The 21,386-nt window shown below is 52.4% G+C and overlaps 1 protein-coding gene across 2 annotated transcripts in view; it reads right to left on the bottom strand.

The window, feature by feature from the left end:
- Nucleotides 1-18,170, bottom strand: part of NPAS1 (neuronal PAS domain protein 1) — a 99,918-nt gene extending 81,748 nt beyond the window's left edge. Inside the window, exon 1 of one of the 2 annotated variants that reach the window (XM_084612169.1) lies at nucleotides 18,031-18,170. The gene's annotated coding sequence lies outside the window, so the exon portion shown is untranslated. Of the gene's footprint in view, nucleotides 1-2,802; nucleotides 2,850-18,030 lie in introns of those variants that run through there. The other variant, XM_084612170.1, reaches the window with a different exon arrangement.
- Between the last annotated feature and the right edge of the window lie 3,216 nt (nucleotides 18,171-21,386).

A 21,386-nucleotide genomic window follows, 5' to 3' on the forward strand; every position in this document is an offset into this window, starting at 1 on the left:
TCCCCATTTTAAAGATGGGGAAACTGAGGCACGGAAAGCCTAAGTGACTTGCTCAAGGTCACACAGGAAGTCAGTGGCAGAGCAGAAAATGGAATGCAAGTCTCCCAACGCCTAGACTCGAGTCCTAACCACTGGGCCAACCTGCCCTCTTGTAGCCAAGCCTTTCGACAATCATGGAGCTGACTTTCCGCCTCCCCACCCCTTGCGGGAACGTGGGCTGGTGGTTAAAGCCCAGAGCTGCACATGCGGGCTCCTGGTTTCTAACCCCAGCCCTGGACAGGACCCTTGCCCTCTCTGTGCCTCAGTTTCTCCCCCATGAGAAAAACGCTCACCTCCTCTCAGGGTGGGTAGGCGCATAATTAATGGCCTCAACCGCACCTCAAGAGCTGGGGCATAGGCCTCCCCACCGGCGAAGAGAACTGCTGACATCAGTTCACACAAGGGGTCCCTGCTCTAGCTCAGCCCGATTCTATGTCTGCAAAGGGCTTTCAGAGCCACTGGCCAGCGGGGAGGGTAAAGGGTTAAAAAGGCACCATGATGCCCAGGGAGACATGAGCTCAGCTGCTGCAGCCTCAACCCAAAGGCTGCCAGTGGCGAGACCAAGTGGGGGTCCAGCAAGGGAATGAACCCTGAGCTGACGGATCGGATTCGGGCCGGGACCGTCTTTCTGTTCTGTGTCTGTACAGCCTCTCTGCCTAGGCGCTACCCTAATACACCTAATAGCAATAAAAACATACAGCCCCTTGCACAAGGGGACCGCCTAGGCACTACCCTAATACACCTAATAGCAATAAAAACATACAGCCCCTTGCACAAGGGGACCGCCTAGGCGCTACCCTAATACATCTAATAGCAATAAAAAGATACAGCCCCTTGTGCAATGGGACCGCCTAGGCGCTACCCTAATACACCTAATAGCAATAAAAACATACAGCCCCTTGCACAAGGGGACTGCCTAGGTGCTACCCTAATACATCTAATAGCAATAAAAAGATACAGCCCCTTGCACAAGGGGACCGCCTAGGCGCTACCCTAATACATCTAATAGCAATAAAAAGATACAGCCCCTTGTGCAATAGGACCGCCTAGGCGCTACCCTAATACATCTAATGGCAATAAAAAGATTCATAGATTCATAGATATTTAGGCCAGAAGGGACCATTATGATCATCTAGTCTGACCTCCTGCACAATGCAGGCCACAGAATTTCACCCACCACTCCTAAAAAAGACCTCACACCTATATCTGTGCTATTGAAGTCCTCAAATTGTAGTTTGAAGACCTCAAGGAGCAGAGAATCCTCCAGCAAGTGACCCGTGCCCCATGCTACAGAGGAAGGCAAAAAACCTCCAGGGCCTTCCAATCTGCCCTGGAGGAAAATTCCTTCCCGACCCCAAATATGGCGATCAGCTAAACCCTGAGCATATGGGCAAGATTCATCAGCCAGATACTACAGAAAATTCTTTCCCGGGTAACTTGGATCTTACCCCATCTAAAAACCCATCACAGGCCATTAGGCCTATTTACCATGAATATTTAATTACCAAAACCATGTTATCCCATCATACCATCTCCTCCATAAACTTATCGAGTTTAATCTTAAAGCAAGATAGATCTTTTGCCCCCACTACTTCCCAAGATACAGCCCCTTGCACAATGGGACCGCCTAGGCACTACTGACAGGTTTCAGAGTAACAGCCGTGTTAGTCTGTATTCGCAAAAAGAAAAGGAGCCCTTGTGGCACCTTAGAGACTAACCAATTTATTAGAGCATAAGTTTTCGTGGCACTACTGTAATACACCTAATAGCAATACAAATGTGCAGCACCTGGCAAAATAGGGGCCTGGTCCGTGACTCGGGCTCCTCAGCGCTACCGTAATACATCAAATGCACAGTGACTAGCATGGACACCAGCAAACACCACAGCTCCTGCTGGGGAGAGGCACATGAGCCGGATGGGAGGGATCAAGAGGGGGACGAGAGCCTGAACAGCCCACCTCCCCCATGCACACAATCCACAGAGTCAGAACAAGGCTGCGTGGCCGCAAGCACTATCCGCTGCTGCTGGGAGTGCCCCGGGGTTCGAGGTTGAACGGTGAGCCAGTGGCAGAATCCAGCAGTCCTGCCCCCCCACCCCCAACTCTAACCACTAGACCCCACTCTCCTCCCAGAGCTGGGGATAGAACCCAGGATAGACTGACTCCCAGTCCCCCCTGCTCTAACCACCAGACCCCACTCCCCTCCCAGAGCTAGGAAGGGGGCACTCAGGATACAGAGGGCTGTAGTGAGCTGTCTCCCCTCTTTTTCTGCCCCTCCCAGCCACCTTGCCGAGGTGCGAATTCCCTGTGGGCACCTCACCATTTTCTACATCCAACCCGCTGCGTGAGCCCTGGAGCGGGAGACAGGGCCGTCCAACGCAGAGCCAGGGCAGCCCCGCGGTATCGCTCCAGGCCGGCCCCACCATCCCTGCACAGATGCAAATGCTGCGGCAGCAGCTCCCCCTGCCTCCTCCCAGCCACCCCCTCTAGGGCAGCAGCTGAGAGGAAGCTGCCCCATCCCCGCAGGGCTGGCAGAAGGGGGCAAGGACTGCCATAAGCAGCTCAGGGCCTTTTCTTTGCCTCCTCCCCTTAAACCAGATGCCCCAGATGGAAAGGTCTGAGTTGACTCACTGCCCTCCCCCGCCCCGCCAGGGCACATCCCAGCATGGCCAGGGCCTCCCATGAAGAGACATTCACCCCCCTCCCGCTTCTCAGCTCCCCCTGCTCTTGGCTTCGGGCCACCCTCCCAGCCCCTGATGCTCACCAAGAATCCAGGTCGCACCGGACCCCTCCTGCCAGGCTGCTGGTCCTGGCGGCTTGTCTGCCACACGCACCCGCAAGTGTCCAACTGTTTCGGGTGTATCCTGGGATCTCAAAGCACTTCATAAAGATGGGTCCAGGATTACTGCGCTTGTTTTACAGGCAGGGGGAGGCGCTGTGGGACATGAATCGCCCTCTTGATAGCGAATCAGTGCAGTGCTCAAAACAACCCGGCAGCAGTCCTCCTGACTTGCAAGCCCATTGATTTAATCTACTAGTCCCCACTCCCCTCCCAGAATCAGGGACAGAACCCAGGAGTCCTGACTCCCAGCCCTTCCCTCCTTCCCCGCACCCCCCCTCCCTGCCCACATGCACACACCACAGAGTCGCTCTCTCTCTAACCCTGAGCTCATGTTCCTTCTTTAGATAACCTGAGATGGGGGGGGGGGTGCATGAAATTAACTTGGTATGTTAATTTCACATTTTACACTCTAGGCACACGCAGGGCCCATCTGCATTTTGATCATTTATGAGAAATTACAAAATTACACTTTAAAAAAGGAACATTTCAGAGCCTGAGTGGGTCTGAGCTGGTTTCCTTCCACCACAAGCAGGAACTCCCGATCAGCACACCCCCAAACTGGCAGGAACATTGGGTCAGGATCCAGATGCTGTCACTGGCCCTTCACCTCCCAGGCTGACCCAGAACGCAGGTTCCACACACTCCTGAATAGTATCAGCCCAGTTCTCCATCCCCCTGAACCTTGTGCCGCCACGGGCACCCGTGCAAACTGGGGAGGTGGCGTTTCTCCCACCCACTTTGCACTGGTGTATCGTACATGCAAGATCCTCGTCATCACAAATTGCTCGTTCCTCCTCTCCATAGTATGGCTCCTAACGACGCCCCCGCATCTTTACTGTGATACCCGAGTGCCTCGCCATCTTTCACGGAGGTGCCCTCGCAGCCCCTCTGTGAGACAGGGAAGTGCAGATGGGGAAGCGAGCAGTACGTCAGCAGTGTAATTCCCAGCTCAAGCAGACATACCTGTGCCAGCTCTGATTGAGCTAGTGTGCTAAAAATAGCACGGTCGCTGTGGTGGCGTGGCTGGCAGGGGAGACTGCCCTGAGCATCTACCCTGGGTTTCAGAAAGGATTGTACTTGGGGCTCACGGCTATACTTAGCGCGCTAACTCGATCAAAGCTAGCTCGGGTACGTCTACACCTCCAGCTCCCTCATACACATATCCAGACAGACTAAGGGATTGTCTACACAGGCAAATTGACCAGAATAGCGCACTTCCAAAGTGGAGTAATTATTATTTTATTGTTACTAGGTGTATTACAGCTGTACCTAGAAGCCCCAGTCCTGGACCAAGAGCCCGTTGTGCCAGGCACTGTACACAACACTGAACAAAAGAGACGGTAGGTTTTGTTTTGATAATTCCCTGCAAAATTTTTTTTTTGACAACAATCGACACATTCTGTCAAAAGGCTCCAGTCGAATCAGCACTTCCCAGTAGCAGAATGCTGTACAACCAACTCCAGTCCGTACCGACCCCCCTGAGACAGCAATATCTCTAGCAGCGAGGCGGACCCTTTTGGCAAAGGTCAAGGTGCGGCTGGAACCCCAACCCCAGATTCAGCCTTCAGAGTCCCAGCCAGCCACACCAACACCACGAAACACATCCAAGCTGACAGCAGGAAACAGACAGAGCTGAGATAAGCTCCAGCGCCCTTGGGAGACGTTCAATATCAGGGTTGGAAGGGACCTCAGGAGGTATCTAGTCCAACCCCCTGCTCAAAGCAGGACCAATCCCCAACTAAATCTTCCCAGCCAGGGCTTTGTCAAGCCTGACCTTAAAAACCTCTAAGGAAGGAGATTCCACCACCTCCCTAGCTAACACATTCCAGTGCTTCACCACCCTTCTAGTGAAAAAGTTTTTCCTAATATCCAACCTAAACCTCCCTCACTGCAACTTGAGACCATTACTCCTTGTCCTGTCCTCTTCTACCACTGAGAATAGTCTAGATCCATCCTCTTTGGAACCCCCTTTCAGGTAGTTGAAAGCAGCTATCAAATGCCCCTTCATTCTTCTCTTCCGCAGACTAAACAATCCCAGTTCCCTCAGCCTCTCCTCATAAGTCATGTGGTCCAGTCCCCTAATCATTTTTGTTGCCCTCCGCTGGAGTCTTTCCAAATTTTTCCACATCCTTCTTGTAGTGTGGGGCCCAAAACTGGACACAGTACTCCAGATGAGGCCTCACCAATGTCGAATAGAGGGAACGATCACGTCCCTCGATCTGCTGGCAATGCCCCTACTTATACATCCCAAAATGCCGTTGGCCTTCTTGGCAACAAGGGCACACTGGTGACTCATATCCAGCTTCTCGTCCACCATAACCCCTAGGTCCTTTTCTGCAGAACTGCTGCCGAGCCACTTGTCTACATTGCAGTGTCTGTTACAGCAAGTGGGGACTGAGAGTTAGGTCTAGAGAAACAGAGCGAGATTTCTGGCCATCTCAGTGCACTCAGGTTCCAGACAGGACTCAGGGCGATAAAGTTGGTCCCAATTTATACCCAGAGCAGCCCCTATTATTAATAATAATTATTTGTATAATCACAGCATCTAGGAGCCTTAATCAGAGATCAGGATCCTATTGCACCATGCACTATACACACTAATTGCTATTAGGTGTATTACGGTAGCCCTTTGGTGCCCCCAGTCATGGAGCAGAACTCCATTGTGCCATGCATACTAATTGCTATTAGGTGTATTATGGTAACACCTGAGAGCCCTTGCCTTGGAGCAGGACCCCACTGTGTACATTTTAACACCGTTAGGTGTATTATGGTAGCACCTAGGCACCCGCGTGATGGACCAAGCCATCATGCCAGGGGCTGTACAAACACAGAACACAAAGGCAGTCCCTGCCCAAAAGACTTCCTTCCAGTCAGGCTTTGTCCATACAGAAAGGTGGTCCCACCTTAACCGCCCCAGTCTGGACAATAAGAGGACCAGAAGAATACCACCACGCTAACCAGCTGAGTAATCAAGGCTGTTAGAGGCAAAAGCATCCTTTAAAATCTGGAATTCAAATCCTACCAAGGATAATAGGAAGGAACACAAACTCCAGCAGGGTAAGTGTTAAAGGATAATAAAGCAGGCCAAGAAAGAATTTGAGAAGAAACTTGCTAAAGACACAAAAACTGTCTGATTTTTTTTTTTTTAAAAGTACATCAGAAGCAGGAAGCCTGCCCAACAATCAAGAGGGGCCACTGGACAACGGAGGTGCTAAAGGAGCACTCAGAGAAGACAAGGCCATTGCAGAGAAGCTAAATGAATTCTTTGCATCTGTCTTCACTGCAGAGCATGTGCGGGAGAGACCCATATCAGAGCTATTCTTTTTGGGTGACAAATAAGAACATAAAGAATGGCCATACTGGGTCAGCCCAACAGTCCAGGATCCTGTCTTCCAACAGTGGCCAGTGACAGATGCTTCAGTGGGAATGAACAGAACAGGGGAATTATCAAGTGATCCATCCTGTCCCGGCTTATGGCAGTCAGAGGTCTAGGGACCGACTGTATGGGATACCATCACATACTGATATGTCAGTCGAAGAGGTTTTAAAACAAATTCACAAATTAAACAGCAATAAGTCACCAGGACCAGATGGGATTCACCCAAGAGTTCTGAAGAAACTCAACTACGAAACTGCAGAACTCCTATCTGTAGTACGTAACCTATCACTGAAATCAGATGACTGGTGGAGAGCTAATGTAATGCTGATTTTTTTAAAAAAAGGCACCAGAGGTGATCCTAACTTCAGTACTGGGCAAACTGGTAGAAGCTATACTAAAGAACAGAATTCTCAGACACATAGACAAACACGATTTGTTGGGGAAGAATCAACACGGCTTTTGTAAAGGGAAATCATGTCTCACCAATGTACTAGAATTCTTTGAGGGGGGTCAACAAACATGTGGACAAGGGTAATCCAGTCCACATAATGTACTTGTACTTTCAGAAAGCCTTTGACAAGGCCCCTCACCAAATGCTCTTAAGCAAAGTAAGCAGTCATGGGATAAGAAGGGAAGGTCCTCTCATGAATCAGTAACCAGTTAAAAGACACAAAACAAAGGGTAGCAATAAATGGTCAGTTTTCACAATGGAGAGTTAACAGTGGGGTCCCCCCCAGAATCTGTTCTGGGCCTCGTACTGTTTAACATATTCATTAATGATCTGGAAAAGGGGGTGAACAGTGAGGTGGCAAAGTTTGCAGATGACACAAAATTATTCAAGATAGTTAAATCCAAAGCTGACTGCAAAGAGTTAAAAATGGATCTCACATAACTGGGTGACAGGGTAACAAAATGGCAGATGAAATTCAACATTGATAAGTGCAAAGTAATGCACTTTGGGAAAAAATAATCCCAACTATACATATATAATGATGGGGTCTAAATCAGCTGTTACCACTCAAGAGAGATCTTGGAGTCATCGTGGCTAGTTCTCTGAAAACATCTGTTCAAGGCACAAAAGAGACAACTAAGGGGGGGGATATGATAGAGGTCTATAAAATCATAAATGGTGTGGGAAAAATGACTATAGAAGTGTTATTTACCCTTTCCCAGAATACAAAAAACTGGGGGCACCCAAGGAAATTAATAGGCAGCAGGTTTCATACAAATAAGAGGACATATTTTTTTCACACATACTGCACAATTAACCTGTGGAACTCATTGCCATGGGATGTTACAATGGGCAAAAGTATAAAGAACTTTCTGCTTGACACTGAAGCAATTTGATGTGATGGCTACTATGCTCAATCCTACCAGAATTTGCATTTTTACACAGTTCAGCGTTAGCAAGTGCGGAAGTTACAGACTGGTTGGAGACTGAAACTCAGGACTCTTCTTTCTTAAGAGTTTGTCTCATACATACATACACACCCCAGCTCACCCTTTCATTAGCAGCTGATGATGCTGGAATTTTGATGAACCCTTTCCCCCCTGAAAAATGTAGATTTAAGTGCTGCAAACCGAAAATGCGGGAAAGGGTCAGTTTTGATGAATTTCCCATCTTGAAAAAAAGTTGAAAAAAGTTCCAAAATTGTCCAAGCATGCCATTTTGACATTTTCTGAACAAAAAGTTTCAGGTTTTCATTTTGAAATGTAACTTCATTGACACTGTTCCAGAACATTCAAGAAGGACGGTTGTGATGGTCTGGATACGCGTCAGGAGTGGACACAGATGGGATACCACACATGGTGATACTAATCAGAGTGTAAGGAACCAGAAATAGAGGAAGACCAAGGATGCATCATCATGGAGTGAGAGGGAGTCAGGGCCCTGCACCCCGCACTTCCTGAGATTCACCATGACTCTCAGCCAGCCAATAAAACAGAAGGTTTATTAGACGACAGGAACATGGTCTAAAACAGAACTTGTAGGTACAGAAAACAGGACCCCTCAGTCAGGTCCATCTTGGAGGTTCTGGGCCTCCCCGCATCTCCCCAGCGAGCTCCAAACTGAAAACTCCCTCCAGCCCCTCCTCTGGCCTTTGGCTCTTTCCAGGTAAGGAGGCCACCTGATCTCTTTGTTCTCTAACACCTTCAGTTGGCACCTTGCAGGGGAGGGGCCCAGGCCATCAGCTGCCAGGAGACAGGGTGTTGGCCATTCTGTACTGCACACCCCTGCCCTCTAGGGCTCTGCAACAATCACACACCCTTATCCAATCACCTAGATACTTAAGAAATGCACAGGGGAAATTGAGGCGCCCACACAGTATTCAGAGAAAACATTAAGAACATTCCCACTTCGTCACAGCATTGGATAGAGATGGTGAAGAATGACACAGAACAAAGAGGTTTAAAGATAAACAAAGCTGTAAAGCTGGTACTATGAGGAGAGATTAATAAGGCTGGCGACTTTTCAGCTTGGAAAAGAGACGACTAAGGGGGGATATGATAGAGGTCTATAAAATCATGACTGGTGTGGAGAAAGTAAATAAGGAAGTGTTATTTACTCCTTCTCACAAGAACTAGGGGTCACCAAATGAAATTAATAGGCAGAAGGTTTAAAACAAACAAAAGGAAGTATTTTTTCACACAACGGTCAACCTGTGGAACTCCTTGCCAGAGGATGTTGTGAAGGCCAAGACTATAACAGCGTTCAAGAAAGAACTAGATACATTCATGGAGGATAGGTCCATCAATGGCTATTAGCCAGGGTGGGCAGGGCTGGTGTCCTAGCCTCTGTTTGCCAGAAGCGGGGAATGGGCCAACGGGGGATGGATCACTTGTTCTGGTCATTCCCTCTGAAGCACCTGGCATTGGCCATGGTCAGAAGACAGGTTACTGGGCTACATGGACCTTTGGTCTGACCCAGCCTGATCGTTCTTACGTACAAGACAGAAAGCGATTGAAAGACTTTATTCGGCCCCATTGTCACTGTTAAACTGATGGATGGGACTCAAAGACAAAGGAGAGAGAGAGAGACACACAAAAAAGGCAAAAATTGGAACAAAATATTTCAGTAACCCGAACTGAAATTTTTTTTTGGTTTGTGTTGTGGAAATTTTTGAGATTTTGACTTTGTCCCAATTGAGGATTAATTTTTTATTTTTATTTTTTTATTTTTCTTTTGAATTTTCTAGAAAATTCTCAGGAGACGGGAAAACTGTTTCCCACCTAGCCTCAATTAGCTTTGACCCAAACGGTCAAAGGGCATGAGCCTGCCCAGATAAAATGCTGAAACCAGCTTAAATAATCCTGAGATTTAAAATAAATAAAGAAATAAGAACATAAGAACGGCCAGACTGGGTCAGACCAAAGGTCCATCTAGCCCAGTGTCCTGTCTCCCGACAGCGGCCAGTGCCAGGTGCCCCAGAGGGAATGAACAGGACAGGGAATCATCAAGTGATCCATCCCCTGTTGTCATTCCCAGCTTCTGGCAAACAGAGGCCAGGGACACCATCCCTGCCTATCCTGGCTAATAGCCCCTGATGGATCTATCACTTCATGAAATTATCCAGTTCTTTTTTGAATAAACACAGGGTTCTTTTTATTTTCCTTCTGGGTTTTGAGCCTTTAGGAATTATGTTTTCAAAATCTTCTCTAATGCCCTAAGGGCTAGAAACGTGCTTCTTTTTCTAAATGAAAGAAGAGATTCTCACATAATGGCGTGATTTCAGGAGCTGGGATTTTAAGAGGGAGAGAGCAGCAGCAAAATATCAGATTCATCAGCAAGAAAGATACCGTTGTCGTACAAACTTCCTTGGCAGCGTAACTGACCGGGTGTTGGGGCTGCACCTTTAAGAACTGAGAACCCAGTTCTGCCAGGGACCGAGCACCTTCAACGCCCGTTCTGGAAGGGATTGAGAGGTCAGAGTGGTGGACACAACTCAACAAGAGCCCCCAGTGCGATGCTGGGGCAAAAAGGGCCAATGCGATCTTTGGATGTTTAAACAGGGAAATAGTGAGTAGAAGCGGGGACGTGATTTTCCCTCTGCGTACAGGCTGGATGAGACCGATACTGGATACTGCAGTTAGCTCTGGTGACCGATCCGAGGGATGGAGAAAAGGTCTGATCGCAAGAGTCTGACAGAACTCAATCTCTTTAATTTATCGAAGGGAAGATTGAGAGGTGGCTTGATTATAGCGTATCAGCACCTTCATGGGGAGACAATCCCAGGTACAAAAGGGCTCTACAATCTAGCGGAGGAAGGCAGAACAAGAACTAGTGCCTGGAAGCTGAAGCCAGACAAATTCAGGTTAGAAATAAGGCTCATGCATTTAACAAGGAGGGCAGGTGAGGAACCAGCTCCCAAGAGAAGAGGTGGATTTTCCATCTTTCGCTGGCTTCAGATGAAGACAGGGTGTGTTTCTGGAAGAGAAACATTAGTCTGACACAAGTGACTGGGCTCAAAACATGGGTAACTGGACGGGGGGCGGGGGGAGAAAGAACCTAACTAGTTTGAAGACAGGGCTTGATAAATTCATGAACAGGATTATACGATGGGGTTGCCCGTGACTGTACTTGATGACCCAGGAGGTCTCTTCCAGTCCTTTGTAGCTATGACTTCTCTGGCCTGGGGTATTTAGAATCATAGAATCATAGACTTTAAGGTCAGAAGGGACCATTATGATAGTCTAGTCTGACCTCCTGCACAACACAAGCCATGGAATCTCACCCACCAACTCCTGTAACAAACCCCTAACTTATGTCTGAGCTACTGAAGTCCTCAAATCGTGGGTTAAAGACTTCAAGGTGCAGAGAATCCTCCAGCAAGTGATCCGTACCCCACGCAGCAGAAGAAGGCAAAAAACCCCTAGGAAGTCACAGTAGATGGTCTTCTGGCCTTAAACTCTATGAATCTACAGGAGGCATCCTGCATCTGGGCAGAACTGGGACTTATAGATGAGCTGCCAATTACAAGAGGTTCACTTCCTGTTACCTGGAAAGCACTGCCGATGATCGCCAGAAGGACCCTGCTGCAAGCTGCAATCTGAAATCCATGGTGCCGGTGCTGCTAATACTCAAAGGAGCTGTGTGACCCCTTGGCCGCTTTTTGCTACAGGCCCCCGGAGTTAAAAAAACAGACACCACGAAACGGGACTGCTCAGAAACAGGATATTTGGCTAAGAGTTTTGCAGCCGTGGATCCTGAAAGCTGAGGGCCAGAAGTCACTCTGAAAGGCGCTGCCCCCTGTGAAATGCCCACATCTTATAAGCCACCAACTCCCCGTCATCACCTTTACAGGCAGGCTCAGCGGAGAGACCAAAGAGGAGATGGAGCTTCCTTTATGGGGCAGAGTCAAGGGAAGAGGGGTATGTGAGGTTTTCCCAGCCTGTACCCGCTCTGAGAATCAGGAAAGAGAATCTACACTTCGAGCCCCCAATGCAGCACCTTTCCCCAGGTTTTTTTTTTTTTATTACTACTTTGCCTTGATACAGAGGGCTCCGATTCTCCCATCAGCCTACGCCTTCGTGCATTTACACCAATGCAAAGCGAGGGCATTTTGTATGCACTTTGCATAAGCACGGGGCAGAGCGATGGACAGATAGGGACTGTGCAAACCATCAGATGCCCTAGGATGCAGAGCGAAGCTTGAACAGCACCTGGCAGAGGTTATTCTCTATCACCACGGTGTGGGCACTTCAATAAAAAAATCACGCCTCAGATGCATGAATGAAACAGCCTGTTATCTTCACACACAAACCTTTCCCATCCAACGTGTCTCCCACAGCCCCAAGTTTGTTGCAAGGAGAAATTTTTTTTTAAAAAAAACAACAAAAAAGACTCTGATAACAACAAGACAAGAAGCTAGAAGCGTTGGAGAGAGATCTTTCTAAAAGCCCCTAATTGCAAAAATATTAGCATAAACTATGACATGAATTTAGCTCAATTACTGCAGGCTCCCGAGTGGGAGTTATAATTAAAATCCACAGCATTCAGTACAAACCTGCAGAGGTTAAGAAGAGTTCTTTTCCAAGTCAGGGGAACTCAAAATCTCTATTTGCCCATCAGAAATAGCACAGGATGTTTCCATTTGGTAAAGCAATAGATCTTTTGCACAAATTATTTTCAGGAGTACTTTCCCCAAACAGCAGGGAAGAGAGACAATATTTTTCCTTCATTTTTTTTTTTTATCATCATCTGCTACGAAGTTAAACCAAAGCTAGTTCTGGGTTACCAAGACTCTCTTCAATCTGTTTGAAACAATGCCTAGGGACCACCCATCTGATTAACTAATTAATATTAGGGTGGTATCTATAGACCCCCAATCACAATAAGTGGAAGCTTAGGTCAGGAAGGACTTTTAAAAATATGCTGAAGTGTTGGGATTAAAAAGTGGGTGAACTAGAACATTTAAATGGCTTTGAGATTGTTCCTCATTTAAATTAAACACAAATTTGTTCGTTTGTTTTTTATCTTGCAGGTAACACAAACATAACAAACAGCTTCTGGGCATCTGAGCACCGGTTGCAGAATGGAAAATTGACCTATCTGCTTCCACTGCCACAAACTCATGTAAAGATAAAATGTCCAAACTGCACCTTGGAAAAATCTGGCCTCACGTGTCCACAGCAGATTCATTCCCAGACAGCATCTGCTGCTGCCAATCGCGCCTGCCAGGCCTGCATACGCCCCTCTGCCACCCTGGTGCGAGTCAGACCCGGCCGCCACATCTGCCTCTGCGTTTGGGGCTCGTCTCCTGGTGCCCTTGCCACCAGCCTGCGGATCTCTCTCCAGCACGAAGCACGCCTCCCTCCAGGCCTGGGTGCTTGGATGCAGAAGACAGCAAGGTTTGGGAGAGGTGCTTTGCTTTCCCCCAGCATAACACCAGCCTCCACCCGCCCGCAGCCACAGACCTGCTCTGGCCCACGTCCCTGCCACACGCACACATGCATACCGATCCGAACGCACGCCCCACCGCACTCGCACCCTCTCGCACATACCAATCCAAGCCCACACCTCTCACGCATATCAAATTGAGCTCATCAATAGGAAGGCTGCTTTGTGCATACCAATGCCAGCCTGCCACTAGCAACACAGGCCACAGGCGGACGCTGGAGGGGGGCTTGGGGCGATCAGTTCCATCTTTTAAACTCTCGGACTCGGGGGTTTTTTCCCCCCGGCGGGGAGCAGGGGTTGATATTTGCCCGTCAGCTTGTTGTTTGGTGGCTGGAGGGTTTGCAGAAGGCGCAGGGCTACGGATGAGCATTAGGAAAAACTAGATGCAAAATCTGAGACCACGGAGCCATCGCCACGAGCCACGTTCCACCCTGGGGGTTCGCAGCCCCATAGATGAGACCTCATGGGAGAACTTGGGACCGGGAGGGAGTAAGGGAGGGTGGCAGAGGCCCACGTGCGGGATCAAAAAACGTACTCCCTTGACACAAACTGGGCAGCAGAGAAGGGGCCCCTCTGATGCAATTAGGTCCCAACTATTAAAGCGAAACTCAAAGACCTTTAATAAAGATTCCCCAGGACAGTCAGGCTGAGATGTCCCCTCCAATCTGGTACACCAACTTGGCTGGATCTGCCTTCCACAGACAGCAGGGCTCCTGGGTCCCCTTGGAATTCTTCCTCCCAGGCCCTGGGGATTTTTCTAGCAGCCAGCAGCAAAAACTATGTACACACCCCTGTGCTCCATCCTCCATTTCCAGCCCCACTCTGCCTCCTGCAGCATCACCGGGAGCAAAGATGTTGCCCACAGACTCACAGCTGATCTTTCTAGGGCTGTTGCATGAAACTGAATAGACCCTGGCCGGCTCCCACATTGCTGCATTATCTTATGCCCTCAGATCCACTCCCCCAACCACCCCCATTGACACTTGAGCTCAAGGAGAATCTCCCCAAGCTCTCAGCAGTACGGGGGCTATGACCCATGGCCAAGCTGTGTTATATACGCATGCTAGCTGAGTCATTGCCACAAACGTGCAGGTCACATCCATAGCAACTCCCCCACTGAGAATCTCCAAGCTCTTGACACACAGCAGCAAAGCCGCACAGCCACCCTACAGGGTTAGGTAACCATGCTTCACAACTCAGGAAACAGTAGGAACAGACCAACTGACTGGCCCAAGGTGCCACAGCGATTCCAGTGACAGAATCTAGAACAGAATCCAGAAGTCCTGACTCCCAGCCCCCCCCTGCTGTAAGCCCCCACACCCCTCCCAGAGCTGGAAACAGAACCCAAGAGTCCCGACTCCCAGACCCCACTATTCTAACCACTAGACCCCACTCCTTTCCCAAAGCCTCCTTCTCTATTCCTCTCAGCTCTAGCTGTCCTCCTGGGCCTCTCACCTCTTTTGGGTAATAAGGGAGGGGTCCATTTTCAAAGGCAAAAAAGGCAGCCAAGTGCCAAACTCCCAGTGACTTTCAGAGGCGTCAGACACTGAACAGGGGAAAATCTCCCTGGAAATTCACATCCGGGTGGGGAGGGAAGTGCCCTGGACTTTCAAGAGGGCCGTAGAGGAGGGTAGTAGCTGTTGTGCATTTGATCAGGACTAGCAGGTCGTGGGGCAGGGACAGGGGCCGGGGTAGTGAGTGAGGGAGCCCAGATTAAGGTCAGGAGATTAGACTGTAGAGACCAGCCCTGGGATGGACTTGGTAGAATCCAGCAGGTCTTCCCCAGTTCTAGGACAGACAAGCCCCAGGCACAGCCAGGCACATTCTCTGGTTCCTTCTCTCAACCCCAACCCAGCTCTCTGTCCTTTTACCACGGCTGGGAGCGGCAGCTGGACAAATTCAGACAGGAACCAAGGTGCACGTTTGTAACAGGGAAGGGTGATTAATGCAAGGAACAGCCCCCCTCGAGACAGGGTGGATTCTCTGCTGCTCCGAGTCTACACTGAGATGGGACGTCTCTTTCTAAATGCTCTGCTCGAGCTCCCCCCTGGATCTGGGCTGGAGGCAGGGATCGCCGGGCGAGATTCCCTGGCCTGCGCGATGCAGGAGGTCAGATCAGAACAGTCCCTTCCAGCACAGAACAGTCAGATCTCGACCCTTCCTTTCCAGAGGCAGGAAGAGCCAAAGCTGAGAAACCCAGCAACCCACATGCTGTCCGGAAAGCAGACGAAGGCACCCCACGGTTATCCCACCACAGGTCCCTCTGAGGCTGGGGAGACTCCAGATTCCGGGAGCAAGCGCTGATGCTCTGCTAACCCCAGAGTGTCAAACTCTAGCAAAGCCCTGGAGAACAGGGGAGATGATCCTGAACTGCCCCCCAGGGCATGAGTTCTGGGATCCACCTAGGACAGCTCCCCTCACCCCCCATTCACCCTACATCTCTTCTCACCCCCTGCACTCCAATGGGACTACATCACAGCCTCACTCGCTCCCAGCCATGGGGGGCCGCCCTCCCGCCACAGCCCGACAGTCCCACTCCTTAGACAGACTGGGAGGGATCAGTGGCAGAGAACCCAGGAGTTCTGGCTCAGTCTCTCTCCATCATCCGCCCCAGATGGGCTAGGGAAGGAGGGTGCGAGTTCGGGGAATGGGATGGATGCAGTGGGGGATGAGGTTTGTGGCTATAATGGCTGAGCTTAGCTGCTCTCTGGCCGGCTCTGCACTCCCGGTGAGGTAAAGGGGCCCGGAGCTCAGAGCAGGGGTGGGGCTCTGGGCTCAGACCCTCGCGGTCTCTGAGCCCCACCCCACACACACACACCCCAAGCACAATGCTCACTCACTAGACCCCTTGCCCTGGATCTTTGCTCCCACAGTGGATCCAGCCTAGCACAGAGGGAGAATGGGGGATTCACATTCAAAGCCCAAAACAGTCCTGCTCCCCCTGCCCCCCCACATCCATTGCCAGGTGGGGAGGAGAAGATGCCAACCCAGCACTTTTTACACCCCACAGGATGTGCCTGAGCAGATTTCTTTGCAGGGACTGGTGCTCTGTTGCCCCCTCCCTCCCAGGGCAGCTGGGGTGGAGGGTTTTATGGTATGAGGGTGCATGGGACGGAGACAGACGTGGGTGCACGGATGGGAGCAAAGGGAGGTTTAGATAGGCTAGGGCGAGGCCAAGTCATTTCATGCAAATATCCTGACCCAGAGCCCCCTCCCCCGCAGCTAAAGTTAGGGGACCCACAGGTTAGGGCATCCCCCCACCCCGTTGCTGTCAATCCCATGTTCTCTGGAACCAGGGAGGAGCAGCCCCTCACCAGCCCTTGACAGACCCCCCTGCACCTACACATATACCCCCTCCATGGTCCCCATGCACCCCAACATAGGTGCATCCCTACCTGGCTCCCCCAGCAGATATGAACCCCATAGCACCCTCCGCCTACATATTCAGCCCCCAGATCCCCCCACTCATGCACTCCCTAGACCCCCTCATCCACACACCCACTGCCCCACACACTCAGCCCCCAGCCCTCTATGCAGACCCCTTCAACTCTCATACACCCAATACCCCATCACCCATGCGACACCCCACAACCCCAGCTATGCACCCCTGGCCCCCATTCAGCTCCCTGCACCCCCTTCTATCCAGACCCCACTCATTCCCATACCCCCAGATAACAACATTCCAGCCATGCAACCCCCAGCCAAGCCCCTGCCCTCAACAGCGTCCTGTATCCCTTCTCTCCAGACCCTGAGTCCCGGGCACCCTCAGCCCCATGCCCACCACACAGAGCCCGTGCACTCCTTCTATCCAGCCCCCCAAGCCCATGCAACCTGCCCCACATACTCAGCCCCCGGCACCCCTTCTCTCCAGCCCCCCAACCCCATGCAACCTGCCCCACATACTCACCCCCCTGCACCCCTTCTCTCCAGCCCCCCAACCCCATGCACCCCTTCTCTCCAGCCCCCCAACCCCATGCAATCTGCCCCACATACTCAGCCCCCTGCACCCCTTCTCTCCAGCCCCCCAACCCCATGCAACCTGCCCCACATACTCACCCCCCTGCACCCCTTCTCTCCAGCCCCCCAACCCCATGCACCCCTTCTCTCCAGCCCCCAATCCCATGCAACCTGCCCCACATACTCAGCCCCCTGCACCCCTTCTCTCCAGCCCCCAACCCCATGCAACCTGCCCCACATACTCAGCCCCCTGCACCCCTTCTCTCCAGCCCCCCAACCCCATGCAACCTGCCCCACATACTCAGCCCCCTGCACCCCTTCTCTCCAGCCCCCCAACCCCATGCAACCTGCCCCACATACTCAGCCCCCTGCACCCCTTCTCTCCAGCCCCCCAACCCCATGCAACCTGCCCCACATACTCACCCCCCTGCACCCCTTCTCTCCAGCCCCCCAACCCCATGCACCCCTTCTCTCCAGCCCCCCAACCCCATGCAATCTGCCCCACATACTCAGCCCCCTGCACCCCTTCTCTCCAGCCCCCCAACCCCATGCAACCTGCCCCACATACTCACCCCCCTGCACCCCTTCTCTCCAGCCCCCCAACCCCATGCACCCCTTCTCTCCAGCCCCCAACCCCATGCAATCTGCCCCACATACTCAGCCCCCTGCACCCCTTCTCTCCAGCCCCCCAACCCCATGCAACCTGCCCCACATACTCAGCCCCCTGCACCCCTTCTCTCCAGCCCCCCAACCCCATGCAACCTGCCCCACATACTCACCCCCCTGCACCTCTTCTCTCCAGCCCCCCAACCCCATGCAACCTGCCCCACATACTCACCCCCCTGCACCCCTTCTCTCCAGCCCCCCACTCACTCAGCGCCCCCCCCCCCCGAGGGGCAGAAGGCGGGGGAGTTACCCGGCTGGCATGGCAGGATCCCAGGGCAAAGGGGCAGGTGCCCGAGCCGCTGTAGCTGCTGCTGCGGGCGGCTCCTTTCCTTCCCGCGGGGGGGTGACCATCCGCCGTGGCCTCGGGGCGCTGGGGGCAGCAGCCGGCAGGCGCCTCCATAGACCCCCCCCCGCCCCGCCACGGCCGCCCGCCCCCGGCGCCGCGCTCCCTGGGGCTGCCCCGGCTGCACGGAGGGCGCCCGGCGGGTCCCGGCTCCTCTCCGGCGGGCTCCGCTCTCCCCAGCCCGGCCGCCCCGCCTTTCCGATGGTGATTAGCGGACATTGTGAGCGGCGGGGCGGGGGGCCGGGGGAGGGGATTCCGCTGGAGCCGCCGGCACACCCCACTGCATACTGATGCTGCCAGCGCCGGGCGGGCTGAGTGGCTGGGACTGGAGAGAGGGGTGCCCCCCCCGCCGAACGGCACCCCCCCAAAAAACCCACCCTGAGCAGCACCCCCAACGAGGGTTCACACTGGGACCCCCCCCCAGCACCGATGCAGAGGCAGGATCCCTCAATCCCGCAGCAGCACCCCCCAAAACACCCCCAGCCACGATGGGACTCCCCCTTCCTAGCAAGAGTCCACACCCAGGGTCCCCCGCCCAGAGCAGCACCCCTCAAAGACCCCGGAGCCACGCTCCCCCCAGCCCTGATCGCCACCCCCAGCAAGCTCCCCCACAGCAAAGACTCCCCTCCCAGAGCAGCACCCCCCCCCACACCAGCCAGCAAAAGACCCCAACCCCAAAAGCCACCCCCAGTAAGGACTCACACTAGGATACACCCCCACCCCACCCCAAGCAGCACCCCTCTGCCTCAGCAAGGACGTACACCAAGGGTTCCCTGCCCAGAACAGCACCCCTCAACGATCCCTGAGCTGCACCCCCAGCCCCGAACTGCCACCCCCCAGGAAGGACACACAACAGGGACCTCCTCCCGGGGAGCAGCACCCCCACCCATCATCCTCCCCAGCAAGGACTCACACTGGGACCTCTCCCCAGAGCAGCACCCCCCTCTCAAGGATGTACACCAAGGATCCCCCTCCCAACCCCAATCGCCACCCCCAGCAAGGACTCACACTGGGATCCCCCTGCCCTGAGCAGCACCCCCATCATCCCCAGCCAGGACACACACGGGCACCCCAGCATCACCTCTCACCAAAGACACCCCTGTCCCAGCACAGCAACCCCCACCCCCAGCAAAGATGCAGAGCAGGGACCTTCCCCAAAGAACCACTCTCAGACCACGCTGGGATCACCCCATCACCCTCAGCAGGGATACACCCCAGGGAATTCCTCACAGCACCACCCCCAGCTCACACTGGGCCCCCTCCCACAGCAACACACCCCAGCAGCGCCCTCCGTCACCCCCAGCAAGGATGCACCCCAAGAATCCAGAGCAGCACCCCTCAAAGACCCCTCCGAGAACATCACCCCCAGCAAGGATGCACCCCAAGGATCCAGAGCAGCACCCCTCAAAGACTCCTGCCAGAACATCACCCCCAGCAAGGATGCACCCCAAGGATCCAGAGGAGCACCCCTCAAAGACCCCTCCCAGAACATCACCCCCAGCAAAGATGCACCCCAAGGATCCAGAGCAGCACCCCTCAAAGACCCCTCCCAGAACATCACCCCCAGCAAGGATGCACCCCAAGGATCCAGAGCAGCACCCCTCAAAGACCCCTCCCAGAACATCAGCCCCAGCAAGGATGCACCCCAAGGATCCAGAGCAGCACCCCTCAAAGACCCCTCCCAGAACATCACCCCCAGCAAGGATGCACCCCAAGGATCCAGAGCAGCACCCCTCAAAGACCCCTCCCAGAACATCACCCCCAGCAAGGATGCTCCCCAGGGGCACCCCCACCTTAGCAGCACCCCACTCTGCTCTCCCCACCTCCACTGCAACACTACTAACCCCCTCCCCTCCACACACACGCTCCAAAACACAAGACACCCCCACCCTGCTGCAGCCAGAAGCCTCCGGTCCAACGCTCCCTCCCCTCCACTCCCAACCCTGCAGCAAGGCGGCCCACTTGCATCGCCACTAGCCTCACGCCCCAGCAAATTACACCCCCACCCCCACTCCAACATAGCCCAGTCTCCCAGCAAAGCACTGGATAGCCACAACCGCCTCTCTTCCCTCTCCATCCGCAGCAGAATCTGGCTGGAGGAGCCCTGGAGATGGGCGAAGGTGGGAAGGAGCGCATCTACCAGCTGGAGCTCAGGTACGAGGGCAGGGGCTCTGCACAGCAGCAAGGCATGCTTGCAGAGGTGCGAATTTGACCCATCAGACAGGAAATAAGGCAGAAATTTTTAACAAAGCGCTGGAACTATTCACCAGGGGTCGTGGTGGATTCTGCATCACTGTTTTTAAATCAAGAGGGGGTTGAAGTGGAAGTGCTGCAGCTGTCCTGAAATAGCTCTTGAAAAATAGTTAAGAACATAAGAACAGCCAGACTGGGTGAGGGCAATGGTCCATCCAGCCCAGCGTCCTGTCTTCCGACAGTGGCCAGTGCCAGGTGCCCCAGAGGGAATAAACAGAACAGGTCATCAAGCGATCCACCCCGTCGCCCATTCCTAGCTTCCGGCAAACAGAGACGAGGGACACTTCATTACATGGGTTTGCATCCCTGCCCATCCTGGGAGTCCAATGTGCATTACTTTGCATTTATCAACACTGAATTTCATCTCCCATTCTGCCGCCCAGTCACCCAGTTTTGTGAGGTCCCTTTGTAACTCTTTGCAGTCTACTTTTGACTTAATCTTGAGTAGTTTTGTATCTGCAAATTTTGCCACCTCACTGTTTACCTGGTTTTCCAGTTATATTATTCCAGAATAGCTAGTCTGATCAATCTTCCCATGTAAACAAGCTCTTAGATAAAGTCTGAGGTTTTCAAGAGCAACATGAATATTAAAATTACACAGGGTCATGGTGGGTTCTCCATCCCTGACCATTTTTAAATCAAGATGGTATGTTTTTCTAAAAGATCTGCTCCAGTTTGATGGCTTGTGTTATACAGGGGGTCAGACTATCACAATGGTCCCTTCTGGCCTTGGAATCTATGAAAATCAGCTCCCAATTTATGAGCAGGCTGTATCTGAGAAACCCCTTGACTAAATGACACCAAATTTGCCCCCGAGTCTACCCCTGCCCCTGTTGCAACATACCAGTTTTAACGATAACCTCAATATGCACCTGAATTTTGGAGCATGTCGAAAATTAATAGCAGCTCACACTGGGAATTCCTTGATCACAGGACCCCGTATTTGCCCCCTCAAGCTTCCCTCCAACCCCTGTTCTGTTTTACCAACATTCAAGGTAATCTCAAGATGC

The sequence above is a fragment of the Lepidochelys olivacea genome (genome assembly GCF_965140295.1).
Source record: "Lepidochelys olivacea isolate rLepOli2 genome assembly, chromosome: 23".
In the NCBI taxonomy this organism is placed as follows: Eukaryota; Metazoa; Chordata; order Testudines; family Cheloniidae; genus Lepidochelys; species Lepidochelys olivacea.